A 14,911-nucleotide genomic window follows, 5' to 3' on the forward strand; every position below is an offset into this window, starting at 1 on the left:
AGTCACTATGACTATTTAAATCATTTTTAGTGATTCCGGTTGATGCTTTTTATTTACCATAACCCAAAATCTTAAGATATTTTAAAGTTTGTATAAGCCCGTTTTAGTAAATAAAACCAAGCTAGACTAAGGTCGATAGATATTTCTATTCGGCTTTTTGATCGTGTGCAGTAGCTAGGTTTCTTTAGTATCAGATTGAAACTGCGTTTCTGAATTAATTTAAGGACTATTCATACAGCGCTGAATTTTTTTATGTAGTTTATATGATCATTTGCTTGTCGTACAGTTTACTATGGTATGTTTATCAAACACTCAGTTTATTCAAATTCAAAACGCAAGTGAATCTCTAACACAAATCATTGCATCCAGCAAGATGTAATGTAAGCATTGCAATAGCCTGTATATTCTACATAGGCAATGGGCAATACATTCTGCATTTAATAATTTAAAAAAGTAGTTTAGGCTCACCAAGTTGTACTAATGCAATAATGGTTAGTATCTACTTGTTTATAATGTTCTTGACCATTGATCGGATCGGGTTTTTCCCACTGAAAGCCTCACGCAGGAGGCAAAATACGTGGGAACTCTTTATTTTAAACAGTATACCAGCAAATCTTCCCTCCTTCCCTTCCCTCTCTCTCTTCCCTTTCTTTTTTTATCAGTGTTTTTAATTTTGCTTTCGGCTTGTATTTGTATCTAAAGAGTATTGCAACAATATTCCTTCGATATTTCATATCTACATCATATATTATCTATTTCTAATATTGCCACGTGAATAAAAAAAAAAAATTGATACTAAAACAATTTGTGTACTTATGTGCTTGGGAGCAATGCTCAAGTTTTTGATGTATTTTTTTCACCGGTCGCATACGTGTGGGTTGTCCAACCCACCGGGCCTGCCAGTTGGTAATTTTATCATTTGACATAGTTACGAAAAGTCTGACTTAACTTATCTCTAACTGGTCATAGATATCTAAATAAATATACATTGGAAAGCTGAGGAACGTCTTTACAAGTTGGTATTTATTGCTTGCAATTAACCCATGAAGATCTATTGTTATTAGGCTAGTATTAAGTTGTAAAGAGAAACTTACTGGTCACATTTGATTAGTTGCGATATATTTTTTATTTTATAACAATGGCTAATAATTTTGTGGAAAGCTCATTGCTATGAGTTTCAAGCTCGATGTCACGTTTGCTACAGTTTGCAACAAAAACTGGCTTGTTATGTGCTGTAACAACAGATGCTTAATAAGCTTGAAACATGAATCGATTCATTTCAATTCTCATCAAACAATTAACAATTCAGTTCTTTTGAGTTATATGTCATGTAAGAATCGATTCAATTTCCAGTTCGTCGCAAAAACATCACAATTCAATTATTTTGCTACCCTAACTTCAATGACTCAATTCAATTCTCCCAAATAAACAATTCTCACAAAATTGACCTATGACAATATATATCAAAATAACAATTAACCACTATTGATAATTTATCTACACGCATTAGCTCAGTCTATTGACTGTATGTATAGCAAATATCAACTATTTCACTAAAGATTTCAATCCTTTTTTGGGAGGAATTAAGTCATGCCTACTATTTTTTGCTAGCATAAACTTGGTTTTTTGCTGTTATAGCAGGGTTCTTATCATATACCTTCAATTTAAAGTTTGGCAATCAGTACAAGAATCAATGCGTGTGAAAAAAATAATTTCCAATGTTTCTGTAGTTTTGTGAACCCAGTTTTGTAGATGCAAAAGAAAATTGCTATCGCTTTTGCAGTTTCACTAAAACGCAGACACACATTATTTATTATAAAAATGTAGCAGCTAACAATATCATTGGTCTAGTGTTAAAGGATTTCATTTGGAGAAATACGAATAAGCCACTGTTTGCAATATTTCTTTCATTCATCCTAAAGTGAAAGTTAAAATAATTGAAATCACAATTTTACGCTTTGTTTCATGAATAAAGTAGAACCTATGCAACTTATGTTTTTGGCGCAATGATAACCTAAGTTCTAAAATTTATTGTGGCAAAATTTTGGATGGATCTGATAACATTGCAATCCATGATCATTGTTTTAGTATAAGTACAAAGGTAAGTCGTTATAAAGGTTTTTCAGTAGAATGAAAGATATTCGCGAGCAGCTATTAAAGATTATAAATAAGCTTATTGTCCTTGCACAGGCAAACCATAAAGCTAGTGCATTGTACATATTATGGATCAATAACATTTACACAGTGATATCAAAGTCTAATAAAATGTATGCAGGTAGCAGCATGAGATTGCACTGACATCTTTGATTTGGCCCACATCAAGTTACAGATTGTGATACTTAGGACATCACTGTCAATGTGGAGTTTTTTTCATCGCAGTAATTTTAAAAAGAAGCGTTAGCTTCTTCTAACTCAATTGTTTTCTTATTGAAAATAGAGAATCAAGTCAATTCCTATATGGTGACAGTAAAGATTCGATTCTTGTAGGATTCTCCAAGTCGATACAAATCTATAATAAATTCAAAATATTAGAGAATCAATTTTTTCAATTCATTAACAAAGTGAGCCTTATGGCTTACGCGAACAAGCATGTTAACTTGAATGCCCATCTCTGGTAAAATATGAGTTATTAACATCGATCCACCGACAGCCACGTTCGGATAACGACAATGATGCTTTTGAAAAATAATTTGAAAGTTTGTTATCAGTCTGCAAATTAATAAGTTGCACAATAATAATCTATCAAATGCTACAATTATATCGTTAAAACATGTGACAAACAAAACTAATCATAATACATGCGCAAACAAAACCAATATTTTTACAAAAGTTTTTGTGTCATTTGCTGGCCAGTTGTGTTCTGATTGTTGCCTTTGTTTGACTCATTTCAATTTTTTTCTGGCTGTTCAACACTTTTTACACTGTCTTCTGACCTCAATTCACCAGCGCTGCTGAACTAGTCAATATAGCTTTCACCATTTTTTTAACTTAGCAATATTTTTACACGTTGTCATTTGTAATACAAATTTTTGCCGTAAATAAAGTGAAACTTCTAACCACGTGACCAGCTTTTTCACGTGTGCAAAGCACAAATTTTATCCTCTAAATATTAGTACAAATTCTGTCATACAAACCAAAACTTATTTGTTATAATAAAAATTTACAAACAAAACGTTGGATTTAAAAAAATATCTGTCGAAAACTGAATCGGGACAGGTTTAGACGGAGAATTGGTATGCTGGGAAAAGTTCCTGACTACGTTATGATTGGTTTTAATCTGGCAAGGGTTAAACAGTTTCTGTGGTAAATGTTATATATGTTTATATATAGCTATACATTTTTGTAATAGTTAACTGGTAGTAAAACACTGAGAGGAAGTCGACACTGTAGCACATTAGTTTACCAATTGTAGAATACACAGTTAGAGAATTGCTAGCACATATGAAAACTATGCCATGCAACTGTATGGTATTCTATGAACAATATGCTAGGCGAATACAAGACTTCATATGGTATGCTAAGCACACTCTGAGTGCATTTCTATACAATCATAAAATATAGTGTGCTACACTAGGACTTTCTTGAAGTTTATGTTAGCTATGTTGTTTCCTCACATTGTTAGCCCCATATGTGTTTAACCCTTTTAATGCCAGATGTGTTTAACCCTGTTAGTCTCAGGTGTGTTCAACCTTGTTAGTCCCAGATGTGTTTAATCTGTTAGTCCTAGATGTGTTTAACCCTGTTAGTCCTAGGTGTGTTGAACCCTGTTAGTCACAGGTGTGTTTAACCCTGTTAGTCCCAGATGTGTTTAACCCTGTTAGTCCCAGATGTGGTTAACCCTTTCAATACCAGATGTGTTTAACCCTGTTAGTCCCAGATGTGTTTAATCTGTTAGTCCTAGATGTGTTTAACTCTGTTAGTCCCAGACGTGTTTAACCCTGTTAGTCCCAGGTGTGTTTAACCCTGTCAGTCCCAGATGTGTTTAACCCTGTTAGTCCCAGGTGTTTTTAACCCTGTTAGTCCCAGATGTGTTTAACCCTTTTAATACCAGATGTGTTTAACCCTGTTAGTCCCAGATGTGTTTAACTTTGTTAGTCCCAGACGTGTTTAACCCTGTTAGTCCCAGACGTGTTTAACCCTGTTAGTCCCAGGTGTGTTTAACCCTGTTAGTCCCATATGTGTTTAACCCTGTTAGTTCCAGATGTGTTTAACCCTGTTAGTCACAGGTGTGTTTAACCCGGTTGGTCCCAGATGTGTTTAACCCTGTTAGTCCCAGATGTGGTTAACCCTTTCAATACCAGATGTGTTTAACCCTGTTAGTCCCAGATGTGTTTAATCTGTTAGTCCTAGATGTGTTCAACCAATTAGTCCCAAATGTGTTTAACCGTATTAGTGCCGGACATGTTTAACCCTGTTAGTCTCAGATGTGTTAGTCAGAAGTTATATACCACGATGGTTATAATTATACTGGGTATATTAATAGTATTACTGAACCATTCGTATAATATTTTTACTACATGTAAATTGCAGAGCTTATTTGATGCTGTCAAACCGCATAATCTTTCTATAAACCTTGTACAGTATACTGTTTTTATGTAATATACAAATCATGTCTTCTCAGATTAGACTGGGTCACCAATACATAGCAGTCAAATTTTGCAATTGTGTTTACTACTAATATGGTAAAATTGTTCTAACCTAAGATTTACTAGATCATCTGCTCATTAACTATTATGACTTTACGCTAAGCATTCCACTCACACAATATTACGCTTGCAGAAAAAGTAAAATATTGTTGCAAATTGGAGTGGTCTTTTAGAGTTTTCTGTTAAACTTTGTTTCATTACCCAACAAAGAAGAACAGCAGTCATCAATGATTTGGTACCTATAAAAGAAATCACACAGAGCTGTCTTTTGAAGAAGTTGATGATACAAATATAATTAGTTAGCTTGTCGAGAGCTATTAAAGAAGCAAGCATTACTAGTATTTATGACTAACCTTTAAGGAATAAACTAACTACAAATCATTGATATTTGTAGTTAAGTACTGCTGTGGAGTAAATGAACAATCCCACTCTAGATTACTTTTCAGTTTGGTGCTAGTTTCTCCTCAATTGTATAAGTAACATTCTCAGTTTATCATTGATATTTGTAGTTAAGTACTGCTGTGGGGTAGTTGATTAATGTCAGACTACATTTCTTTCAAGTTTAGTGCTATTGTCTCCTCAATTGTAAATATGACATTCTATGGTTTACTTTTTAGGAGCTGGATGAGCGTGTTCATTCAAATGAAGAATTATCTCATCCTACACCGAAGACAGTGGAATGAGATCTGCAGGTTTAAAAATATTAAAAAGTAAGAAAATAGCAGAGTGAAAGTAGAATCCATCAGGTGGACATCATACTTAGACTGATATCCAAGTAGCACAAAATAGTCTGATATTCAAATGAGACAAGCTAACGGAGAGAATTATGACTTTTCTAATATGTGCCGAGGAACCAGCAAATTTTTAGTGTAATAAAACTTGTGTCTGTCTGTCCGAAATTGGAAGTGAAAAAATACTGCATCATGCGGGTTCAACCTCATGACTAGTGCTGGGCACGAGTACTTCTTGGTCAACGGGTTTAGACCCGCCCCCTTCTGTTCGGGTTTTTCGAGTATCGGGTAGCTAGTAGTGCTAGGCTCGGGTATTTCTTTGCCTACGGGTTTTTCGGGTATCGGGTTTGTTGATATGGATTTTATGTTTCAATTTTCTAAACAGATATATTTTCAAATTTACAAAGCAATTATATTTCTTTTCAATTTATTTATCATTTTTCAGTTTTTATCGACTGACATTCGTACTAGCAGCGTTAGCAGGCGGATTGTTAAACAGTCAAGATAGTCTGGGGCCACAGGGAATTTTCGTCCCAACAGGTGGCAGAAGATAGGGTCTATGGTAGCTTAATACTTAAGCATGTTCTATGGACCTCTCTGATCTTTTTGTAGATGACACTCCAAATCTTATAAAAATCTTTACCTTATCGGCTTTTTCCGTTAGAAATGCTTGTTGGCTTAGTAAAACTTGGTTATAATGAATTATGTAATCCATAATAGCTAGCTGTGGTAATCAATTTAAACAGGGTTATTAAATTTTTACTGCTACCACCGCGAAGCTAATGGCAGTTTCTAACAAGGCGATAGCGGAAACAGACTAAGGACCTATGTGTTATCGGTGAAAGCAAACACGGGCCGTATTAAAAAAGGCATAGATTTGTTCACGAAGCCGATTTGGCAAATTGCGCAAATAAAATTTGATTTATGTATTTCTACTCACCTTTTAATGACAAGTAATCACTGCTTGACTACAATATCTTCGGTAGGTATGGTAAATAAGGTATGAGATGCTTTATTCTATCTATTAAATTAAAGACTCGTTATACCTTATTGTCGTGCCTCTTTAGCAGAAATGACACAGAAATACCCTGTGGGCCCAGATTGAGAGCGCAGGGTGCAATAGACCGAGTTTTTGTTCACACTACCCGACGGATCCGTGTACCAAAACCCGAACTCTAAAGTCAAAACCCGAACCCGAAGGACCGGAATACCCGAAATCTCTATTACCCGATGCTCGAGAGAAGATAAACCCGCGAGTTCAACGAGTATTACTACCCGTGCCCAGCACTACTCATGACACTCTGCTTAGCAGCCTGTCATGCTATCATCCACTCTAAGAGTGCTCCTTCATGGATTTTGAAATAGTTGTGCATGAACTTATTATCTGTGCTTTATTGGTAACTTAGCAATTTTTCATAGACACCGGACTGTCAATGTACAACGACAAAGAATGGTGCCATTTGAAGCATACGATTTTTGGATTGTAATAGTTAGGAGTTGTCTGTTCAAAATAATTGTCCAATTTATTTATTCTAGATGCTCCGGAGTAACGTAATCTTATTACCCTTTTAAGAAGCAGGTTGTCATAACAACAGGAAGTTGCTATTGAATTTGAATCAATACTTCACTTGTGATACTAATAATATTTGATTAGCACACCGGGTATCACTAGTGCACAAAGTGTCACTAGTACACTGGGTGACACTAGTACACTGCCTGTCACTAGTAAACTGGGTGTCACTAGTACACTGGGTGTCACTAGTACACTGGGTATCACTAGTACACTGGGTGACACTAGTACACTGGGTGTCATTAGTACACTGGGTATCACTAGTACACAGGGTGTCACTAGTACACTCGGTGCCACTAGTACACTGGGTGTCACTAATACACTGGGTGTCACTAGTACACTGGGTGACACTAGTACACTGGGTGTCACTGGTACACTGGGTGTCACTGGTACAGTGGGTGTCACTAGTACACTGGGCATCACTGGTACACCGGGTGTCACTAGTACACTGGGAGTCACTAGTACACTGAGTGTCACTAATACACCGGGTGTCACTAGTACACTGGGTGTCACTAGTACACTGAGTGTCACTAATACACCGGGTGTCACTAGTACACTGGGTGTCACTAGTACACTGAGTGTCACTAATACACCGGGTGATACTAGTACACCGAGTGATACTAGTACACCGGGTGATACTAGTACACAAAGTGTCACTAGTACACTGGGTGTTACTAGTACACCGGGTGATACTAGTACACAAAGTGTCACTAGTACACTGGGTGATACTAGTACACTGGGTGTCACTAGTACACTGGGCATCACTGGTACACCGGGTGTCACTAGTACACTGGGTGTCACTAGTACACTGAGTGTCACTAATACACCGGGTGATACTAGTACACCTGGTGATACTAGTACACAAAGTGTCACTAGCACACTGGGTGCCACTAGTACACTGGGTGTCACTAGTACACTGGGTGTCACTAGTACACTGGGTGTCACTAGTACACTGGGTGACACTAGTACACTGGGTGTCACTGGTACACTGGGTGACACTAATACACCGGGTGATACTAGTACACAATGTGTCACTAGTACACTGGGTGTCACTAGTACACTGGGTGTCACTAGTACACTGAGTGTCACTAATACACCGGGTGTCACTAGTACACTGGGTGTCACTAGTACACTGGGTGTCACTGGTACACTGGGTGACACTAGTACACCAGGTGCGACTAGTACACCGGGTGTCACTAGTACACCGGGTGATACTAGTACACTGGGTGACACTAGTACACCAGGTGCCACTAGTACACCGGGTGTCACTAGTACACCGGGTGATACTAGTACACTGGGTGACACTAGTACACTGGGTGCCACTAGTACACCGGGTGTCACTAGTACACTGGGTGTCACTAGTACACAGTCGAATTGTAAAATAAATAGTTGCTAATCATATTGCATCGGACAATTATTAAACTGTATAGAATTGTCACTGGTTTTCTTAGTCATGTACCCCTGGGAATACTGCTGGGCTTCAACTTTTTACATTTGTTGCATGTGGCTGCTACGTCAATCATAACTTTTTCTTGTTTTTATTAAAGGGCTGGAGATGTATTTCCTCCACATTGCTGAAGATGTTTGCAAAGTGGATGTAAGCTTCCCTCTTTGGATCATAAAGTTAGTCGATTTTAACATTGTCTTTTGCTTAACTTATGAGATGGGTATTACTATTGAACATTCATGCTAGAAGTTGTCTGCTCAAGGCAATATTTACTGCTAATCATAGTGTCCGTAGCAATGGTTTCATCATTCACTAAGGTTAAATGTACAACAGTTTATAAGCATCCTTCAAGAACTGATAAACGAATCTTAGATGATTATAAGTAATAGCATTTCATTGATAGTCTAAAGTTCTTCCATATTTCTTTAATTGTCGTTAGAGTTCTTTCATTTCCCATGAGAGACAGGAACCCATGAAAAGTTTGAATTCGCTAAGCTAGAGGTGGTAGAGCAGCAACCTCTATAGCCAGTCTCCATATCGGAGACCTACTGAAGCAGCCCCTAGAGTATGGAAGTCTAATGTAGCTGACACACTCGATAGAAACACCCAACTGGTCACTGTGTAAGTTGTGTATAATATAGGTATTTATTGTGCTGTATTTAGCCTATGCTATAGTCTTTTCATGATATTCACTTGTTAACATTTGTACTAGTTTAAATGAGTTGATGTTATACTGACTAAAAAATTGCGTTATCAAGATAACGAATTTGCATGTTCAACTGGTTCAACCATATGGTATACTAAAACACTGTGTTTTACAACCATAAAATATGCTATGACTAGCCGAATGCATGGGTAAAAAATTCAGTTCATTAACAGTGACAGGCAATGTAGTTGCCTGCCATTGGTCATTAGCCTGGCACACTGCCAACTACCAATTTTAGTATGCTACTATAAATAGTATTGCTAAATTTACTAACAAGATCAGTGAGAGCAAGCTTTAGTGCTATACGTCTTTGAACCGACACAACGACTCATACAGTCTAATGAATGGCATAGCTTATTTGGTACTATAAGTGCCTTAGGAACAGGGGGTACCGAGATCAAATTCAGCATGATGCGGATATTTTGTTCCTATCATTCGTAAATTGTAATGGCTATAGCCAGACAGACAGACATTGATAATAATATACATAGACTAGTTGAATGCTCGGGTAATAAAACTCTTTGCACAGAAAACTTATTTTTATTTAACATACAGCAGCAGTTACCATTCTAACTTTCAAAATTCATCTAATGAAAAAAGTGTTTTGTGCAGTTTAAATAAATTGAGGGAAAAAATAAAACAGCTGTAAAGGTTTTCAAACTTTGTCAAACAACTGTTACTTTCAAACTTCGTATCATGAGGAAAGTATTTTGTGCAAGTCAAATGAATTAGGAAAAAAATAAAACAACTATAAAAGCGTTTAACTCTTTTACTACTGCAAGCCAATGTATCAGCTCAGGTTGCCTTCTCTTAGTGACTGGAAGCAGATACATCGGCTTTTAGAGATTGCATTAGTTTATTAATAATTACTCAGCTTTCATTTCAGATAGACCAATAAGATTGGGTTTCTATGAAAACAAGCTTGTTGCTAACGATATAGACTGATCAGCAGGCATTTCACTAGCGGCTCACTGATTATCAAACTAGAGAGTTCATCGTGGAAAAAGCATGAACAAAAAAGAATATCGCGACTGTGTGTGCGCAAGTCTGTGTAAAAAGGTTTCTGTTCCAGCAGAAGATATCCATCAAAACTTATAATACGACAATACTACTACCTTTCGATACTGGTACCAATGTAGAAATGAGATATCAAACTGTTTTTGTCTGACCAAACGGAGAGGAAATGTAATGGCTATTCTTACTTGAGATAATAGAATTGTCTGCGTGGATAGTATTGGCCTTACAGTTAATGGAATTCATAGTTTAAATTAATACTTCTATGAAACTCTATGAAACTCATTCGTGTTTCATAGAGTTAATAGAGTTTCGAAGATTACGTCATTTAGTTTATGAAATTGGGAAAAATGTGTATAAAGTATATAGCAAAGGTTTTGAATGGTGAGAGCCTCCATGGACTGGTGGTTAGACACTAGGATTGCAAACCTGTGGTTGCAATAAACATGAGTTCAAATCCAGCAAGATGGGAAATCCTAATTCCAAGATTTTAATTGCTATAGTGAGACATGCAGATATTCAGATATTCTGGTGGGAGTAAAGAATCGATTGATTTCAATTCTTACTGGCAGTATGCGCTGCGTCAATTCAATCCCACAGTAAATGAAAGATGAGACTCAATTCAATCCGATTCAGTTATAGATTGTTCTGTAGGCTTGCTTGATCAATCATGTTAACTCAAGTGCCTATCTCTGCATAAATATTGTTCTGCTTATACTCCATATGAATTATTTGTCAGCCTTTTAATGCAAATATTCTACTACTTGTAGGTAACTAATAAATCAAATCTGTCTAGCTATACTGACAATGGTAGAGTTTGTATGACTGCAGTAGTAGAGTCCTGAGCTGTCAGTAAATCTATGCTGTTATTTTTATTTGTTTAAAATTATTGATGTTTGAACAAGTGACAATGCAACTGCATTTGACTTTCATAAGGATTTGCTTGCCTTGAATAGTCTCTAAGATTTACAAACAGTTGTGAAAGCTTATCGGTTTCACTTATTTCTATTCATGACATCGCTGGTGTCCCGTTCACATTGTGAAATTTGCCTCTTTTCATCATTAAAGGTTTTTGTTAGAAGTTTACGCAATCTCTCTCAAGTTAGAGAGACGTCTTTGTGATTAAAATGTAAACAGACTTAAAAGCATACCATGGCGTTATTTCAAAAGGCGATGCTTTGAGGGCGATGCAAGGCTTTGAGATTCGCAAACAAAGGCTTTGCCTCAACTTCTCTTGAGAACATTCTGATATGTAAACAACCTTTATGTATTGCTCTTGTTAAAGCCTGGTTTCCATATACGTCGCAAAGCACCGGTGACAGCACCGCAGGTTATTAGCAATGAAATGGGAACCTATACATGCCGGGTATTGCCGAGGACTGCCGGTAGTTGCCAGTGGCAATGCAAGAGTTTGGCACTGTTTAATTTTCATGAAGAGTCGCAAGCAAAACCTTCCCTAAATGCACTGTACAGTTGAAGGTCAGCATTATTGAAATAGCGAGCGAACATTTTTATGTCGTTGTTAGCGATTCAGCTTTATGTGAACATAAGCCACCGAGCCTAACTTCGCAAGCGTATTGCTGCGCAATATTGCCGCTAGAGTCGTGCGATCGATATGGGAGCCAGGCTTTAGTATAGAGTTGTTATCTGTCGTACTTGTAATGCTTCTTGTAATGGTGGGTTTCCTTGCAGAAGATACTGAAGAGCTGCCTTAAAGATAGAGTTGTTTTGAGGCAGCTCGAAGGAGGGAATAATTTATATTCAATTACGATCAGAGTTATTATGTAGAGTACAATTATATCAGTCTTATTAGTGTTATTGTTTGTATATTGGTTTATTACATTCATTTCATTCCTATTATAGCTGATTCTACATACATTTAGTAGAAATGTACTCAGCGCATCAGTGAAAGTTAAGTCCAATCATACCTTAATAATGAGTGCCTCAACATATGAGAAAATTGAGATATGAGCAATATTTTAGACAAGTGTCTGCCTTGAGATACAAGAAACCTTTGAGATACAAGTATATGTGCCAATTCTCATTGGACATTAAACGGCCAAGTATGTGAAAGGCTGTTTTCATGAACATCGCTCAGTCTTTCTCGTCGAATCAGTTTAACAAAAGTTTTAAAAAGGTCAGCTAAAATTTATAGCACACACGAGGCAAAATGTGCCACGCTGAAAACATGATTAAAGGTGACAAAACTAAAGTTGACTTTAGTAAAAGATTAAAGTTTAGCTTTAAGTGAGTGTTTAGTAGACTAAATTTTTTTAGGTTAAAGTTTATGTTACGTAGCGTCACAAAAGTTTAGCGTACTGAACTCGTTGCTTTCAAGTCTCTCTCATACTGCTGTTAGCCGCTGCGTCTGTCTCAAAGGAGAAACCTCCATACATAGTACTGTACATAGTAATGTTACATTTCATTACGGTTTTTAACAACTAATTAGGTATTTGCTACTTTGTGAGTGTTTTACTGAATTAAAGTAATTAAAACATGTTTTTCCATTGTTATAGGTGATTTTTCTCATAGTATAGTAACAGATAAATTGGTATTTAGTTATTTTATATGGGAAATATTACATTGAGATATGAGAACATCAACATACAAGCTCAGTCCCAGAACTCATTAAGTTCGCATGTCGAGGTGTGACTGTATATTACAAGCCTCAGGTGTCGATGTGGTTAGCTGCTGCTAATATAACATGTGCTTCAAATTAGTGAGAAGTTGGTTGTCTGGGTAAAGGTTATTGTATGATGAGTTTAAAATTTCATGATCCCCCGTTACAGTGGTTCTACTCTTCAATGCTGTAGCAACCTGGAAAAATGTTTTAGCAAGTTTATAAGCATTGACTTTATTGTTGATACTTGCTATCACTGTGTTTCCATGATGGGGTAGCCCACAGGTTTGTGTCATCTGAATGATAGACTTTATTGTTGATACTTGCTATCACTGTGTTTCCATGGTGGGGTAATCCTCAGGTTTGTGTCATCTGAATGATAGACTTTATTGCTGATGCTTGCTATCACTGTGTTTCCATGATGGGGTAGCCCACTGGTTTGTGTCATCTGAATGATAGACTTTATTGTTGATACTTGCTATCACTGTGTTTCCATGTTGGGGTAGCCCACAGGTTTGTGTCATCTGAATGATTGACTTTATTGCTGATGCTTGCTATCACTGTGTTTCCATGATGGGGTAATCCACAGGTTTGTGTCATCTGAATGATAGACTTTATTGTTGATACTTGCTATCACTGTGTTTCCATGATGGGGTAATCCTCAGGTTTGTGTCATCTGAATGATAGACTTTATTGCTGATGCTTGCTATCACTGTGTTTCCATGATGGGGTAGCCCACTGGTTTGTGTCATCTGAATGATAGACTTTATTGCTGATGCTTGCTATCACTGTGTTTCCATGATGGGGTAGCCCACAGGTTTGTGTCATCTGAATGATAGACTTTATTGTTGATGCTTGCTATCACTGTGTTTCCATGATGGGGTAGCCCACAGGTTTGTGTCATCTGAATGATAGACTTTATTGTTGATGCTTGCTATCACTGTGTTTCCATGTTGGGGTAATCCTCAGGTTTGTGTCATCTGAATGATTGACTTTATTGCTGATGCTTGCTATCACTGTGTTTCCATGATGGGGTAATCCACAGGTTTGTGTCATCTGAATGATAGACTTTACTGTTGATACTTGCTATCACTGTGTTTCCATGATGGGGTAGCCCACAGGTTTGTGTCATCTGAATGATAGACTTTATTGTTGATACTTGCTATCACTGTGTTTCCATGATGGGGTAATCCTCAGGTTTGTGTCATCTGAATGATAGACTTTATTGCTGATGCTTGCTATCACTGTGTTTCCATGATGGGGTAGCCCACTGGTTTGTGTCATCTGAATGATAGACTTTATTGCTGATGCTTGCTATCACTGTGTTTCCATGATGGGGTAGCCCACAGGTTTGTGTCATCTGAATGATAGACTTTATTGTTGATGCTTGCTATCACTGTGTTTCCATGATGGGGTAGCCCACAGGTTTGTGTCATCTGAATGATAGACTTTATTGTTGATGCTTGCTATCACTGTGTTTCCATGTTGGGGTAATCCTCAGGTTTGTGTCATCTGAATGATTGACTTTATTGCTGATGCTTGCTATCACTGTGTTTCCATGATGGGGTAATCCACAGGTTTGTGTCATCTGAATGATAGACTTTATTGTTGATACTTGCTATCACTGTGTTTCCATGATGGGGTAGCCCACAGGTTTGTGTCATCTGAATGATAGACTTTATTGCTGATGCTTGCTATCACTGTGTTTCCATGATGGGGTAATCCACAGGTTTGTGTCATCTGAATGATAGACTTTATTGTTGATACTTGCTATCACTGTGTTTCCATGATGGGGTAGCCCACAGGTTTGTGTCATCTGAATGATAGACTTTATTGCTGATGCTTGCTATCACTGTGTTTCCATGATGGGGTAATCCACAGGTTTGTGTCATCTGAATGATAGACTTTATTGTTGATACTTGCTATCACTGTGTTTCCATGATGGGGTAGCCCACAGGTTTGTGTCATCTGAATGATAGACTTTATTGTTGATGCTTGCTATCACTGTGTTTCCATGATGGGGTAGCCCACAGGTTTGTGTCATCTGAATGATAGACTTTATTGCTGATGCTTGCTATCACTGTGTTTCCATGATGGGGTAATCCACAGGTTTGTGTCATCTGAATGATAGACTTTATTGTTGATACTTGCTATCACTGTGTTTCCATGTTGGGGTA

General features: G+C 37.2%; 1 protein-coding gene across 3 annotated transcripts in view; it reads left to right on the top strand.

Moving 5' to 3' along the window:
- The window catches only part of LOC137404472 (target of rapamycin complex 2 subunit MAPKAP1-like), a 181,017-nt gene that overhangs the window by 106,644 nt on the left and 59,462 nt on the right, over nucleotides 1-14,911 (top strand). The window lies entirely within an intron of this gene.

The sequence above is a fragment of the Watersipora subatra genome, chromosome 9, assembly GCF_963576615.1.
Source record: "Watersipora subatra chromosome 9, tzWatSuba1.1, whole genome shotgun sequence".
NCBI lineage: Eukaryota > Metazoa > Bryozoa > Gymnolaemata > Cheilostomatida > Watersiporidae > Watersipora > Watersipora subatra.